Raw genomic sequence first — 16970 nt, 5'->3', positions numbered from 1 at the left:
CTCTTACCCTGTGCTTGTGTCTACATATTAGGTAGGTCAGCTACATCTCCTGCTCTTGGATAGGTGACCTTATGTAAGTGATGCCTTAGGAGGCTTCCAGTGTGCTTCCCTCAGTTCTCAACGTTCCAGGGGTGACCCCTATGTGGGCTATGTGTGTCCTTCTGTTGTGGCCTGTTTGCTCTCCCTGTAGGTGCCCAGGGAGGCCGAGTTATGCTCCTGGGCAGCTGTTGTAATGCTCAGCTGCTTGTAGTTGTTGTGGGCCCTTCAGTCTCTTTATCAGGTGTGGGGAGCCCCAGCACAGTTGGCTGCAAGTTCTAATACCACATTTGTGTTGCAGTATTTCTTTTAAGTCAGTAGGCTCCCAGCGTGGCAGGTTATTAGGCTCGGGGCCTGACAATTGCTATATGCCTCCAGGCTTTAGGTCTCTTGTCAGCTCTCTGAGGATTGCAGCTGGGTGGGGCTGGCCTCAGGCACAGGAGCACCCAATTGTTTCAAGCTTTGGAAGGTGGGGCAAACCCCCATGTGGGTCTTTGAGAAGCACAAGTCTTCTGCAGCTGACAAGCCCTGCCACCCACAGGTCCACACACACAGTCAACACAGTCCTGCCCCGTGTGCGTGCCCCGACCACCCGAAGTGGACCCAGTCTCTCCATGGCGGGAGCCCCACACTCTCCACCCGCTCCTTGTGCCCACCCTGACCCACTGAAGTCGGCTCAGTTGCCAGGCTGCAGAGAATCCAGTCACCAATCTATGCAGGTCCACAAGTTGCCTGAGGGCTTGTTGTTGGGTGGGGCCAGTCTCTAGGGTGGGCTGCCTGCCTTGGCTAAGCTGGATTAAATCTGTGCTCTAGCGGGTGGGGCAGACCTGGGCTAGCAGGCCCCAGGGAGAACTCCAATGGCGTCTGTGTCAGCACGCCCACACCAGGCCACAACAATGGCCGCCGCCAATGTCCCAGTCCCTGGAGAGGTTCACCTCTCTCCAAGATGCACACAGGGCCTATTAGGTGAGTCTCTTTTCACCAAAGCACTGTGCACCTTTCTTTCTGGTGATTTTAGGTTGCTTTCTGAAACGGGTGAGTTTGCGCATGGGCCCTTTAAGAGCCGGTTTTAATTTCTTTGTGAACCAGCTTTTCTGGGGGTACTCCCCAATGTTTTAGTAGCAGACAAAGTCAGATATTATGCCACTCGTCTCGATTGTGCTGGGTCCACAAAATGCCCACAGCGGGGGCGCTCCCCATCTCAGGGCCCCTTGCCTCCAGGGAGGGCTGCGCACCTGTGGGCTGCTCCTAGGCGGCCGTGACGCTGCTGGCTTGTCAAGGCGGCATTTTTCCTCTCCAGAAGGGAGTTTCTGCGTCTTCCACCTCAATTAAGATTGTCCGTTGTTGCAGGAGTTCCTCTTATCCAGTTTTCAGTTTTGTCTCAGGGGTAATTTTTCCACGAGTAGTTGTAAATTGGCGTGTCCGCGGGAAGAGGTGAGTTCAGAGTCTGCCTATGCTACCATCTTGACTTCTCTCTCTCTTTCTTTCTCTCTTTCCCCGTCTCTTTTATGACTTATTCCACAAAAGACATAATTTATGACTCATAAATGACTCTGACTTTTAGATGACTGATGTGATAAAATTGAGAAAAGGAAAACTCAACCTAGAAGTCAGGAAAAATATTTCTTACACAATTTTTGTAAATCTGCCAAGAGAAGTGGTTGAAGTCTTGATACCTGAATTCATTTGAAACTCGACTGGATAAACCACTCACCTATTCTGGTGGGTGCAATGGGGAGGAGGGGCGACAGCATGATCCATCACCTTGAAGTGAGGTGGGAGGCTCAGATTGGGGCATTGGTCCAGAGACTGGGGGAGAGACATTGTCACTCCTATCAAGAATAGATTCTGAGTTCCTTTCTGCCAGGCAGAAGGTCAGGATGGAATTTGGTATAGTGGCACCCCAGTCCCCAATATTGCAATGAAACATTCCAAATGATGTCCTGGTGTTCCAGATATGGGGGAAAGCCTTTTTGTTACTACCTAAAATGTAACAGAACATAAAACCTGATAGTGCATGAAAAAAAAACCTCTGTAAATATTGAAATGGAAACTGACATGGGGGAGGGGAGGGCAGGATGGAAATTAATTACAAAGTGTCATCTGCTACCACTGTGGATCAGACTGTGCTTCACCAGGCAACGTCTTATACCACATATGAGGTCGGGAAGTCAGAGGGAAGTTTTGCTCTCATGAAATCTTTCCTACCTACTTTGCTGATGCCTGACATTCCTTTGGTAAGAAATAGGGTCTTTCACTCCATAATTAAAGCTAATAGACTTGAATGTGTGACATAATTGGGAGTTAATACTGAAGAGTAAATATTTTCATCAAGGACTACCAGATGGTAAAGTTATTCCTTCCCTGCTGTGCATGAAGGGTTAAGAAAGCATGAAGACCCTAGGTGCTGAGGGGGCAGAATTGGGAAAAGAAGATGGTGGCAGGCTTTGAGTGTTAAGATGAGAAGTTTAGTCACAGACAAGAAAAGATTCTTGAGCAGGATTGTAACATGATGAAATCAATGGCTGAGGTCATTTTGATAGCGTATTCAACAGACGAGATTGGGCAAGGTGGCAAGACAAACACTTTGAATGATGCTGCCATAAACCAGACCTGATGGGGTTAGAAGTATTGGAATAAGGTTTTGTCTGCAGAAGTGGAAAGAGAGGGACAAATTTAGGAGAGATGGTGGAAAAAAAATCTCCACCTTGAAGGAGTAGTACTCTCTCTAAGAGTAGCACAAACCCATAGTAACTGGGAGAAGGAATCACTCTACTCATTTAATTCACTTCTCCACTTTCAAGGACTTTGCTCCTTGAAAGTCCTTCCATAGTTCCTCAATGCCCTCAAGGTAAGGTCCAAATTCCACAATAATGTTATGAAGTTCTTTACAACCTGGTTCCTGCTCACCTCTGTAACCCATGTCTCGTTACCGCTCACCCTGAACTCAATGCTCCAGCCACTCTGAATGACTCTTTCCACTTCTGGGTTTTGTAAGGAATGCCTCTCCCTGGGATAGTCTCTCTTCTTTTTACACCTACCCTCCACCTGTTTCACTTAAATTGGGGTAATTCCTTTGCATACTTGAGATCTCAATTTAGACATCACTCTGCAGAACATCTCTCCTGACAACCCTCTCTCCCATCTATCCAGGCTAACTGTCTCTTCCCTTTATTACTCTGTCTCTTCTCTTGATTACCCTGCCTAGCACAATAGCATCCTACTTTATCACAAACTACTCTGTGCTGAATGACTCTCCAAGTTTTGGTGGGCACAGAAATCAACCCCAATGTTGACTAAATGTAGACTCCAGGTCCCAGACCAAAGGCTCTGACTCCGCAGAGCTTGGTTGGGCCTCCACTTTTAGAAACACTGCTGATTGTAATTGGTTGTTTTCTTATTAGAATCTCAGACTGAACTGTGGCTCTAGGAGAGCAGAGGCCATTATAATCCTAACACCCAACACAGGGTCTGATATGATACAGATAGTCAACACGTAATTGTCAAATAAGTGAATAAAGGATGTGAGAACAGAAGAGTAAAAAATGACTCAAGACTGCAAGCTTAGGGAACAAGGGGGTAATGGAAAAAATGGGAAGAAGTGTCTATTTGTGGGAGAAAATGATGAATACCCGCACGCTAATTTCAGACAACAGGTAGGGACTCTAAGGCAGTGCCTCGCCCTCTGTGCCTCCTGTCTGGCGTTGACTACAATGTGGAAAATGGCCCAGCCCTGCTTACATTGCCTATGCACTCTCAAGGACTCAGATGTACGTTTTCCCCAAAGGCAGCATATAATTTTCAGAATTGCAATCATTTTTTTCCCATGTTCTTTTGAAGGCTGTAAAATAATTTTAGATGCAATGGTAATTCTAGGTCCTTGCTTACCCTTGACCTTTGAAGTTTGATTCAAAACATCACGCACCTCTCAGTCCAGATGTTGGCAAGTTAATGGTATGTTATTACTGCAGGAAAGGGCTCGGTCTTGTTTGCATGAGAAGCTGGAAATTTTGGGTAATGTTATCTTACCTTTTTTTTCTTTTCTTTTTAGGATACAACTGAAATATAGTTTTGTCAGTATAAAGCAAAAGATGAAGAATTAGGAAAAATAACAAAGCTTGCTAGTATTTATGGAACTGAGCACTGTGATGCAGTCGGTATAAGAACTCTTCAAACCCACGGTGACTTTTCTGGCCCAGAATAAAGAGGACGATGTCCAGCTAAATGCGTCCACAGGCTGCTTTTAGAGCTTGAGCACTTTTTCTCCATTTCCTCCCTCCAGCCCTCATCCTTGGTTTCTAAATGACAGGATTCACACAGAACTCATCACTAAACCTGCCCCACTAACCCTCTTAAAAACTCTTTAGGCTTTTAACTGGAAAAATTGACTTTAAGAAGAATAATGTCTTTATAAGGTAAGCAGTCAACAAATCCAGCTAATGCCATTTGGTGCTTCTTGCAGTGTACTGGGTCATAGTGATTTGTGTATATTTCTTAAGATTCCCTAATGGGTAATAGGTATCTTGAGGCTGTGGGACAGATATCCTTCTCAGCACCTAATACAATGCTTTACATTGACTAAGTGCTTAATAAGTATCTGTGGAATGGTTAAATTAACCTGTGGCACCTTTTTGGTACTTGCTAGCTGGTTAGTGTGCAGTGCTGGGCGTGTACAGCTTAGTGAATACTGGTGAATTAAATGTAATGACAGCATCTCCTGGCACTCCCTCGTATTTAGTTCTCTGGGGAAGGCAGCTAACCATGCCCTAGAGAGTCTTGGGCACCTTCTCCCGGCAAGTGCGTTGTCTTCAGGCACAGGCAGTGCTGAGTCTGGAAGCAGTGTTAGCTTCTCTGAGTAAGTGGAGAATCTCCGGGTCAAGGAGGCTGTGCGATGACCGCTGAGGTTCCCTGCACATTGACAGCAGAGAGGAGGCCAGGAACCTTCCTGACCAAGTGGATGACTTCTTGGAAGCAGTCACAAACAGCCAGCTTTTTAATGAGCAGACATTTTCTTACATGAAACTTGGCCTTAATCTTCTATTTCAGTTTTCTGAACTGGAAGATTTTTTTTCTGTCTTCTTTCCTTTCACTGGCTTCATATAGGAACCTCTGCTTACAAACCCTCTGTTCTTTTTAATAATAGTTTTCCAGTAAGGTTTCTTCATCCTGGGGAATCCAAAAACCCACACTATGCTCTATTTAGATTCCTACCATATCCCCCCACTCCTCCCCTGCAGCACACTGCTCAGCATAACTGCAAATTCCCAGCTGGAGGGAGGTGCTGTTCCATCTGGGTGTTGGAAGATATCATCCTTTCTTTCCACGACAGCTTAATGCTTTCTTCTTCCCCCTGCGATCCTTTATGCCTCACCTCCGCAAACATGTAGAAAACTTTTCTGCTGATTCTGAAACATATTTTTTTGGTTTGTGTGTGTATGTGTGTTCTCAGTGATGAGGTTCTCTTGATTGAGAACCATTATGAGAAAGGCCTCCCCAACCCTGATTATGCGTCGATGCTTAAAATAAGCTCACGGTATCATCATATCCCAGCTCTTCTATTTAGCAACACAATGACGAGACCCATTGGCACATTGGTATAATTGTTGCCCTAAGTTGAAAACATGTCCTGTCCTAGTTTCTTGCACTCTCCTGTTCCCCAGAGAGTGCTGGAGCAGCAGCCAAGGCAGCGGCCAGCACGTGCGGTGACTGGCAAGGTGTGCCTGCAGCTCCACCAGCCAGATGCCAACTTCTATCCTGTTCCAGAAATAGCATCTGGGTGGCAAGGTGGCTTCCTGCTGACACATAAATCTGCCATAGCCCCTTGGAGTGTTCCTGGAAGCCTGGACTAGCGCTGGCTGCTAACCACCACCTCCAGGGAAGGGAGTGGACTACCCCTGACCCTTCCCTGGGACATAGTAACTGTGTGGTAGAATTCTCTTTTAGGATTAGGGAGACTTTCTGAAGGCTGAATGCCTGCTCTTTTTGGTAATGCTGTGTCTACCCAGACCACTTCGATTCTTTTCTTGGTGCCTTGGCATCCTTTCATGCAGAAACAACCTCCAAGTCCGAGCTGATGCTCCCATATTTCTGCCTTGTGATGGGAACAGTTGGAGCCCTAGTACACCAGACAAGTGGCTTTGGGAAGGCAGAAGGCTCTATTTCATTTTTGGTACGGAATGTGCTGAAGAGTCTAAACTGGCCCCTGTGAAGGCCAAATCAGCATGCACACAGTCTCAATCTTTCACTTCATTTACAATGATTTCCTGTGCTTAGTAGATACTCAAAAGAAGTATTCTTATTGAGTTCCTTTGCAAGTAGGCACTTATCTAGGCAAAAAAGTCCCCTTTAAGTAGATGGTAAATGAGGCTGTCTCATAACTTCTACCACCATTGTACTTTATGTTGCGAGATTGGGCAGAAAATAGTAAAAAGTCTAGCCCTTTAGTGGAGAAGTGGAAGGCTTTGGAATCAAGCAGCCAAGAGTTTGAATCCTGTTTCTATACTTACTAGAAATAATATAGATTATGATAATAATATAATGATGATAGAGATGATTATGATATACTATGGCAATAATATAGATAATAATAGAATAATATATAGATAATACAGATAATCATAACCTTTGAAAGCACTGCATTTGAAGACAAAATATAAAAATGCACTAAATGCACTTACCACAGCACGTAAGACGAAGTTAACGCTATTCAGTGCTTTAAGAATATGTTTTTCTGGTCCCTCTACAAGTCATCGCGGACATGAGCCCACTCTCTTCAGTGTTCCTGGCAGTTAGCAGGGGTGGCAGAAGTGCCTAAAGTAAGTTGGTTTGAGGTTGGACTCCCTTGCTTGAGTGGCTGCACAGACCCATCTTGCTGTTGTGTAACTTAAATTTTTCAGCTTCAACCTTGATGAGAGGTTTGTGTAACATGCCACCAGCCCCCTGTAATTGTGGTCGGATGAAAAGAATATATGGGATAATGATCTGACTTGTCCTCACTCCTTGCTCAATACTGTGGTATAGAAAGAAGAGGCCTTTCCAGAAAGCACTTTCAGAATGTCAAGAGTGTGCGTGTTGGTTTGTCTTTAGAACACATCCTTCTTGGATTCTGCTCCTGGTGGACTCATTTAGATCTGTTGGGCTGAGGTTCACTATAGGAGATGGTTAGAATTCAGTGCTATGTAAGCAAGTGCGATTCATGGCCACTGAAGATTTTGCAGAAATGTTAATGTTTGTGAAGTCCTCTAAAATTCGTATTTTCCATGCATCTGGAAATTCCAGTTACCAAACTTGAATTGTCACTCTTTGACCATAATTTCCATTTCTTTAGTGGTAGCTAGTCTGAGACTGCTCTTACTTAAGGGCTCTTACTTAAGGGCTCCAAATTCCTCCTTCACCAATCTTTATTTGCCTAATAAACTGACAGGCTTCCTAGATTTTTCGTTGCAATCTAAGAAGAGAGTTTAGGTGTCTGTGTGTTCTCTCTCCCAGTCTGGTGCTGAGCCGGCCACCATTTCCTTTTCTTTCACCCACTTCATCAGTGATGCTTTCAAAGGCAACAGAAGTCCACATTGGAGATCCTCAGACTTTAATGTGCACACAAATCACGTGGGGGCTTTATTAAAATGCTGATTCTGATTCAGGAACTCTGAGGTTAGCCTGCAATTTTGCATTTGTAAACAGTTTTAAGATGATTCCCATGCTGCTGGCATGCAGATCAAGAGCTCAAGTATAACTTCATCCCAAGTTCAACAGGGAGTTCCGTAGGGATTCAGTTCTGCAAACATTTACTGAGCCTTTCAGCAAATCTAGCTATTTTTTTCTCTCTGAATCCTCAGGTGGAAGTTTCTGATCATTTTATCTTTCAGCAGTACTAAACACTGCAGATTTATGCAGCCTTAACTTAGCTACATTTCCCTTGATTAGTTTTATCTTCTGTTGATATTTATTATCCACTTAGAATTTTAGTCCTTGTCTATGTAGCTGTTGCTGGACAAGCAGTATATTCATAAACAGCAATAGATAGTCAGCAGCAGTGACTCTTCTGGGGTTGTTTTGCTTTTGCTGGCCTTTGAATTTTGAGTTCCTTTTGTTGATTTCACCAGCAGATTCATGGCTTAGTCAAACTCAATGGTATGTACCACCTATCAGAGTCCCTTTTTGGGGTGTCTGCTATTGGCACTTTCCTGGATAACTCTAACCTGCATAAAAATTCCTCTTAATCTTTTTTTTGTCATCTGCTCCATTGTTTAATAGGCACACAGAAGCAAGCTAGGATTCCTTTGGCCACCTTGTGTGATGAGACAATGAACAAACAAACCCAGCCAACATGGTTAAAAACATCTGCCCCCCTTCCTCTTTTTGAAAACTGGGGACACATCTAAGACCATGTGAAAGACTGAAATTTAGGATATACTTGATTCCTTGGAATTGAATGAAGTGATCTGAAGTTCAGCAAACACCAAGTCCTTTGGTTAGAAGCACAAACTCTAGGGCCGGCCCCGTGGCTTAGTGGTTAAGTGCTCATGCTCCACTACTGGCTGCCTGGGTTCGGATCTCAGGCGCGCACCGACGCACCACTTGTCCGGCCATGCTGAGGCCGCGTCCCACATACAGCAACTAGAAGAATGTGCAGCTATGATATACAACTATCTACTGGGGCTTTGGGGGAAAAATAAATAAACAAAATTATTAAAAAAAAAAAAAAAGCGCAAACTCTAGCATTGATCCTCCATTCCTGACTCTTCCTCTTTTCCTGGTTGTCTCTTCATAATTCCCATCTCATAAGCACTTTACTAGATTACCTAAAATCAATAACTAAAGCAATTAAAAGTAGATTACTAAGTTATTAGGTTGTTTATTTGAGATCTTTCTTTTTTCTTAATGTGGGCCTTTATCGCTACAAACTTCCCTCTGTGCTTTCTTTTGGTGGTGAACATGAGGTGGTCTACACAGAAGTTGAAATATGATGATGTACAACTGAAATGTATGCAATGTTATAAACCAATGTCACCTCAATAAGAAATAACAAGAAAAGCACTGCATTTGTAGCATTCCATGTTTTGGTATGTTGTGTTTACCTTTTTGTTTGTTTCAAGATTTTTTTTTTTTTTGATATCTCTTTTCATTTCTTCTTTGACCCATTGGTTGTTCAGGAGTGTGCTGTTTAATTTCCACATATTTATGAATTTTTCAGTTTTCCTCCTGTTATTGATTTCTTGTTTTATATCATTATAGTCAGAAAAGACACTTGGTATGTTTTCAGTTTCTTAAAATTTGCTGAGACTTGAGACCTAACATATGATCTACCCTGGAGAATATTCCATGTGCACTTGAGGAGAATGTATCTTCTGCTGCTATTGGATGGAGTGTTCTGTGTATGTCTGTTAGGTCCATTTGGTTGAAAGTATAGTTTAAGTCCATTGTTTCCTAACTGATTTTCTGTCTGGATGATCTATCCACTGGGGTATTAGTGTCCTTTACTATTATTGTATTGTTGTTTATTTCTCCCTTTAGATCTGTTGCTATGCTTAATTTCTTTAGGTGCTCCAATGTTGGGTGTATATATATTTATGATTGTTATATCCTCTTGATGAATTGACCCTCTTTGTCTCTTGTTACAGTTTTTGACTTAAAATCTATTTTGTCAGATATAAGTATAGCTGCCCCTGCTCTCTTTTGTTTTCCATTTGCATGGAATATCTTTTTCCACCCCTTCCCTTGGAGCCTATATATGTCCTTAAAGCTGAAGTGAGTTTCTTATAGGCAGCATATAGTTGGGTCTTGTTTTTTTCTTTTTTTTGTTAATCCATTCAGTGACTCTAAGCCTTTTGATTGGAGAATTTAATTCATTTACATTTAAAATAATTATTGATAGGTCAGGACTTACTAATGCCATCTTATTAGTTGTTTTCTGGCTGTTTTGTAGTACCTTTGTTCCTTTCTTTCTCTCTTGCTGTCTTCTTTTGTGAACTGATGATTTTGTGTAATGGTATGCTTGGATTCTCATCTCTTTATCTTTTGTGTATCTACTGTAAGTTTTTGCTTTATGGTTACAATGAGGCTTACATAAAACATAGGTATAACCATCTATTTTAATATAATAAGAACTTAACTTTGATTGCATGCAGAAACTCTACCCTTTTACCACCACCCTGCACATTTTATGTTTTTGATGTCACAATTTACACTTTTTATATTGTGTATCCGTTAACAAATTATTTTCACTATAGTTATTTTTAATAGTTTTGTCCTTTCACCTTTATACTGGAGTGAAGTTATTAATATACCACCATATTACAGTATTAGAGTATTCTCAATCTGAGTATACACTTACCTTTACCAGTCTGTTTTATATTTTCATATTACAAATTAGTGTCCATTCATTTCAGCTTGAAGAACTCCTTTCAATATTTCTTGTAAGGCAGATCTAGTGGTGATGAACTCTCTCAACTTTTGTTCGTTTGGGAAAGTCTTTATCTCTCCTTCATTTCTGAAGGACAATTTTGTTGGGTAAAATATTCTTGATTGGCAGGTTTTTCTTTCAGCCCTTTGAATAAGTCATCCTACTCTCTCTTGGCCTGCAAGATTTATATGAGAAGTCCACTGATAGCCATATGGGGTTCCCTTATCTGTGAGAAATTTTTTTCCTCTTGCTGCTTTTAAAATTCTCTTTGCCTTTGATTTTAGGCTGTTTTATTATAATATGTCTCAGAGAAGATCTCTTTGGACTGAACCTGTTTGGGGACCTATGAGCTTCATGAACTTGGATGTCTAAATCTCTTTCCAGATTTTTATGCTCAAACTTCCAAGATTCTGACTTAGTGGGTCTGGGGATGGTGATGGTCAGTTTTCTTTGCTGACTCCTCTTCATCTCTTTGACTTCTAAAGATTGGGGTGTCCCCAGGCTCAGGTGTCTTTTCTTTTCTAGCTATGCTCACTCCCTAGGTTATGTTATTTAGACTCAGCGATTTAAGCACCATATATATACTGATTATTTCTATATTTCTACAGCCTGCTCTTCTCCCCTGAACTCCAGACTAATGTATCAACTACCTACCCAACACCTCAAACTTGTCTTGATTCCCTTCCAAACCTGTTTTTCCCACAGTCTTCCCCATCTCAGAAAATGCAGCTACGTGCTTCCAGTAGTTCAGGTCAAATATCTTTCTCTCTTACACCCCACATAAAATCTGCCAGCAAACCCCCAACTTTCAGAATATATCCCCAAACTTATTACTCTTGACCATGGCCACTCCCCTACCCTGGTCTAAATTGCCACCATTTCTCTCCCGGGTCATTGCAATAGCCTCCTAAGTGATCTCTCTGCTGCCCATGTACCACCAGCCCTCTCCCTTGCTCCATCCACTCTTCTTGTATTGGTGCCTTCCTCTTCCTTGAATACAGTAGTCCCTCTTTATCCACTGGGGTTATGATGGATGCTGTGTCCTGGATAGCACTCAACCCTGTATATACTGTTTTTTCTTATACACACATACCTGTGATAAAGCTTAATTTATAAATTAGGCACAGTAAGAGATTAACAACAACTACTAATAAAATAGAACAATTATAACAATATACTGTAATAAGAGTTATGGTAGATCTTAGCAATCTCAGCATACAATTTTTTTTTCTTTTCTTATTAAGTCAAGAACTTCTACCTTTTCACTTAAAGGAAGCACTTTATGGCTTCTCTTTGGCTTATCTGAATTGTCACCATCGCTATTCTTGTGCTTTGAGGCAATTATTAAGTAAAATAAGTGTTTCTTGAACACAAGCACTGTGATACCACAACAATCGATCTGATAACCAACATGGCTACTAAGTGACTAATGGGGGGTAGTGTATACAGCTGGATATGCTGGATAAAGGGGTGATTCATGTCCCAAGTGGAACAGAGTGGGACAGCACAAGATTTCATCACACTACCTAGAACAGCACACAACTTTAAACTTATGATTTGTTTATTTCTGGAATTTTCCATTTAATATTTTTGGACCATTGTTGACCACGGGTAACTGAAATGGCAGAAAGCAAAATTGTGGATAAAGGGGGACTACTGTACACCAAGTATGTCCCACCCATGGCTCTCATACCAGCTGATCCCTCTGGCTGGAAGGCTCTCTCCTGAGGTATTTGCACACCACACTCTCTCACTTCCTTCAGATCTTTGCTTAAGTGTGATCCTAGAAGAGAGAGCATCCCTGACGAACCCAGCCAATAGAGTAGTGACAGCTCTGCAGTCTGACGTGTTTCTCTCCATAGTATTCATCCCCAGCTCAGGGGTTTTACATGTTTATTTGTTTATTGTCTGGATCTCCCCATCAGAATGAAAGCTTTAGGAGTGAATGAATTTTTATGCCAGCACTTAGCAGGGATTCAATAAAGATTTGTTGAATGAATGAATGAAAGAGAACTATATTTTTCAGCAACAATTTATTTTCTAACCATTTTGCCGCATTTCCAACTAGAAGTTTATTGAGGTCAGGTACTATATGCTGCTCCTCCTCTGTGTCTTATGCAGTTGCGCTAGGCATTCAATAGACATTCACGAATGAATGAGTAATTGTAGTGTAGAAGAAAGACCACGAACTTTAGAGAAGGTGAGCTGGGCTCAAATTCCAGGTTGGAATTAGTCGTGTGACGTAGGCCAAGTTATCAAGCCTTCCTGAGCCATCACTTCCTCATAATGGGATACAAGTTCTAGCTTCATATGGTTATTCTATGGATTAAATGAGATGACATATATAAACCTCTTAGTATAGGGACTTAACCGTATCAGGAACTCAATATGTTGATGCTGATGTTCCTCATCCTGACCAAGGTTAACATTTTACCTCCTTTCCTCTTCATTATACTTATTCCTCACCTCACAGATTCTTTAAAACCAATGAAAAGTGCTAACTGGAGCATTGGTACCTGAGCTCCTCACTGCCCCAGTTCCTGTACCCTAGATTAATGGAAATCTTAGAGTTATCCTAAAGACTCAAGTAAAGAGGATGAAGGACCACTAACTCAAACTTTGGAGGATCTTAAACATGTCTAGATGATATTCAGAATCCAACTACTACCACCTCCACCTTTATCTCTCCCCAGGATCACTGTAGTCTGTTTCCTTGCTTTTGCCCTGTGCCCTTTACATTCTGTTCTCCATCCAACTGACAGAAGGATCCTTTTAAAAAAGTGAGTCAGATCACGTCACTCTTCTGCCTCCCTGGCTCTCTATCTAACTCAGAGTAAATGTCAAAGATCTTAAAAAGGCCCACAGGCCCTACAGAATCTCTTCTTTCTCACATCTCTGAACTCCTTTCCTACTCTTACTATTTCTTTCCTGTGCTCACTCCACTCTAAGTACAGTGGGCTTCTTGCTGGTCCCGGAGCATGTCGTCATGCAGAGTCCAGCCCCAGGACCTTTGCACTTGCTATTTCCTCTGACTGGAATGCTCTTTTCTAAAATATTTGTAGCATTCACCCTCTCACTTACATCAGATCTTTGCTCAAATGGTCATCCTTACAAAAACGTCTTCCTTGGACCCCTTTTTATAAATTTCAATGCTCCCGCCCTAAGAAGACACGTGACCTTTCCCTACTTTATTATTATGTTTTCCGTGACCCCCGTCGTCATTGGACAAGCTACATATTTTATTTCTTTATCACTCCAGATTAGCATATAAGCTCCGTATGGACAGGGATTTGTCTTGGTTTGTTCTCTGCTCTATTCCCAGTACCTGACACATAGTAAGTGATCAATAAATGTTTATTAAAGGAATTGATGAATGAATCAATGAATGAATGAGGGAAGAAGGATGGATTAGGGGTGGCCTGGGTGTCCAGGTGGGAGTGTGAACTGGAAGGAAGAAGGGGCAATTTAGAACCCAACATCTGCTTCTGTGTCCTCAAGGCTTGGTTGGTTCAGGGGTGGTTCAGCTCCTGTCACCTGGCCCACTGACAGCTGACACCATAACAAAGCAATGTGCTGGAATGAGTCAGGTCTCGGAACGCTGGAAAATCTCCACATGTCAGAGTGACCTTGAAAGGGGGATCCATGATCCCTTGTTGTATATTCCCCCCAAGTGATTAACTCAAGGCCAGAGACCCTCTCTGGTATTGTCCCCAGCTCTCAAAGAACAGATAAGAAAAATGGTGGGTTTCCAGAAACATCTCACTGGTAATGTAGAGTTGACATCTCTGTTTGCTGTCTTTCTGGATTATGCTTTTGCTGGCTTGAAGAAGGCAATTGACTGTGCAGGTTTAAAATGTTCCTTAAAATGTTCCTTTAAGAGTCCACTATATGTCAGAGAGTGAAGAAAAGGATTAATTAAGCAAAGTAGAACTTGGAAGGTGATTTGACTGCAGTTAGTCATCATCTCAACCGTGGTGTTTTCATTATGCTCAGGAAGCAGGCTTCTCTGGGTCACTTTGTCTTGTGATGGCTTACTCCTCATGCTGTTTTCCTACCCCAAAGGATATGGGCAGTTGGTTCAGACCAGCATTGTTGGACTGCTTCCTTCCTTTGGAGAGTGGGCTGCAAAACTTCTCTCCTCTCAGAGGTGCCTATGGGGGTGAGGAAGATGAATCAGAATGCAGGCAAAAACCAGAAAGAGACAGATGGGGTGGAGTGAGGAAGAGTCACTTCCTAATTTAACTTGACTTTCCCTTACCCTGAAAGAAAGTTTCTTGTGTTTTTTTGGAAGGAGTAGCAACTGAATCTCCTCCAGGATTTTAGGCCCCCCTGGACAGCCTATCCCTCTGTGGGCCCTGCCCCTGCTGGAAACCCCCTTCCTGGCCCAGCTCCCATCAGATGGACTCTGAGAACACCACTTCCCACCATGGAGGCTTCAGCCTGAGGAGTGGTGGTGTCACCCTGCTTTTGCTCATCTTGGGGAAGTCTCACCATTCTTTGTTTAGATTCTCAGCTTTGTCATCATCTGTGTAACCAACCCCTTGTACCAAGTTCTTTTCATTTGAAAGATGCAGAATGGCTTTGTTTTCTTGACTGCAACTTCACTGGTCTGCTCAGCTCAAACTCTTTTTAAATTTTATAAAAATGGGATCACTTGTCACATTGTTTTTGAGATTTTTTTTTTAGCTGAAAATATTGACTTTGATCTGTATAGATGTATATACATATCTAGTCATGTCTTTGTTTAATATTTTTATACCACTCTGTGGGTTTTCTGAGCATGGGCATTGGGACACTGATTTTCTGTTGTAGATTGAAAACTAGAGAAGGTGTGAATAGTTTTTTACTTAGTTTCCCACTGTGTCATCAAGCGTCTGTCACCAACTAGAGGTATGGTTTTTGGAATTTCATTTACCTTCCCTGAGCCTTAATTTCTTCATCTATCAAAGAAAAAAGTCATATGTGATGGGTCATCTAAAAACTTTAATTTAGCTTCAAAACTCTTTTTAAAGGTATAATCTGACCTGAACCTCAACATATAAAGTGGGAGACCCTAGGCTCACCTCCCTGACCTCCAGATGACCTCCCCCTGCATCCTACAGCAGCCCTGAATCTGGCTGCCCAACCCTGGAGTATAAAATGACTGAACAAAGAGTGCTCAGATTCTGCTCTAACGCCTTTTGATCTTAGCCTTCTTGAAGAAATCCAGTGATACTCTTTTGTCAGAATTTTATTTCTCAGTTTTAAAACCAAGAAGTAAAAAACCAAACATTTTTAGCATGATTTCTACCTATCTTAATTAATTTACTCATCTTAACGAAAACATTTTTTAGTCTGATTTTACTTATGTTACTGTGAGGGAGAAAAACCCATGTCTCCTTGGAATAGCTAAGGCTTTATTGGGAAAAGTGCAACAGAAAAGTATCTTATTAAAAGAAATAAAATTGGATCTGCACTCCTCCTAGGATATCCCAGTTTCCTAATAGCAGCATCCCTCAAATGTGGTCAGGGCCTGCCTGACTCCCTGACTGCAGTGCTCCTCCTCATGCTAGACGACGTGTTAGCCTCATGCTGCTCTCCTTTGGCCTCTCGGTCAATCCTATCCTCGGTGGATCTTCCAGGGGCTCCAGCTCAATGTCTTGTGACTTGGCCTCAGTCATTGTCAAGAGCCAGTGCTCTGTCTTGGGTTTTGCTCCCAGTTTATCTGTGTCCTTGACACCAAGTTCCCCTTAACCTTGCTATTGAAGTGAAATCCACCTTGTGTCCTTGTGCCTGGTTCCTAATCCTGATAACCTGCTGAGAGTCCCAGGGCCACCAGGCCTGCCTTGCCAATTCCTCCCAGGACTGGGCACTGCCTCTTGCTCAAAGCCCTTTTTAATGTGATTACCCTTGATCAGAATCTCAAAATGTGGCCCATTTCAGGACATTGCTGTGTACTATCCACCTGCCAGGGCACGCTGTTAGATCTTGCTGACAACCTGTCCACTCATGGACTTATTTCTTAAAGAAATCAGTTGTCTGTTCTCCTTTCGGCTACCCTGAATATCCTGCCAGTCTGGGCTTCCTCTCACTCCCAAAAGTGGTCTTTTTCTTCATTACCTGTGCCTGGATCTAAGTCCTGTGCCATTATGGTCCCTATGGTTTTACCCCAGTTTAAATTTCCATACCTAATCTTGGTCAGGAGCTAGTACTGGTTACATGAGAACTTTTGCATATCACAAAATACAAATTCAAGTTCAAACAATCTAGTTTCCTTCTCCCCCTTATCATTCTTCCATTGAACACATAATTATTGAATGCCAGGTGCTAGGGCATATAAAGATTAATAAATAAATGGCCCTTGGGAGCTCACAAGCTCTAGTGGGGAAGAGATTTTAAACAAACGATTGTAATACATTGTGATAATGATGTAAGTTGCTCTCAGAGCACAGAAGAAAGATGTCCAAACTCTGGGGGATGATAGTGCTCATGGGGGAAGGGGTAGTTCCAGGGAGTCTGGAGCTAAGCCTGGAAGGATTAATAGAAGCTCATT

Source organism: Ceratotherium simum, chromosome 24 (assembly GCF_057802395.1).
Source record: "Ceratotherium simum simum isolate JZ-2026a chromosome 24, ASM5780239v1, whole genome shotgun sequence".
Lineage (NCBI taxonomy): Eukaryota > Metazoa > Chordata > Mammalia > Perissodactyla > Rhinocerotidae > Ceratotherium > Ceratotherium simum.
Note: the sequence above shows the minus strand (reverse complement) of the source record.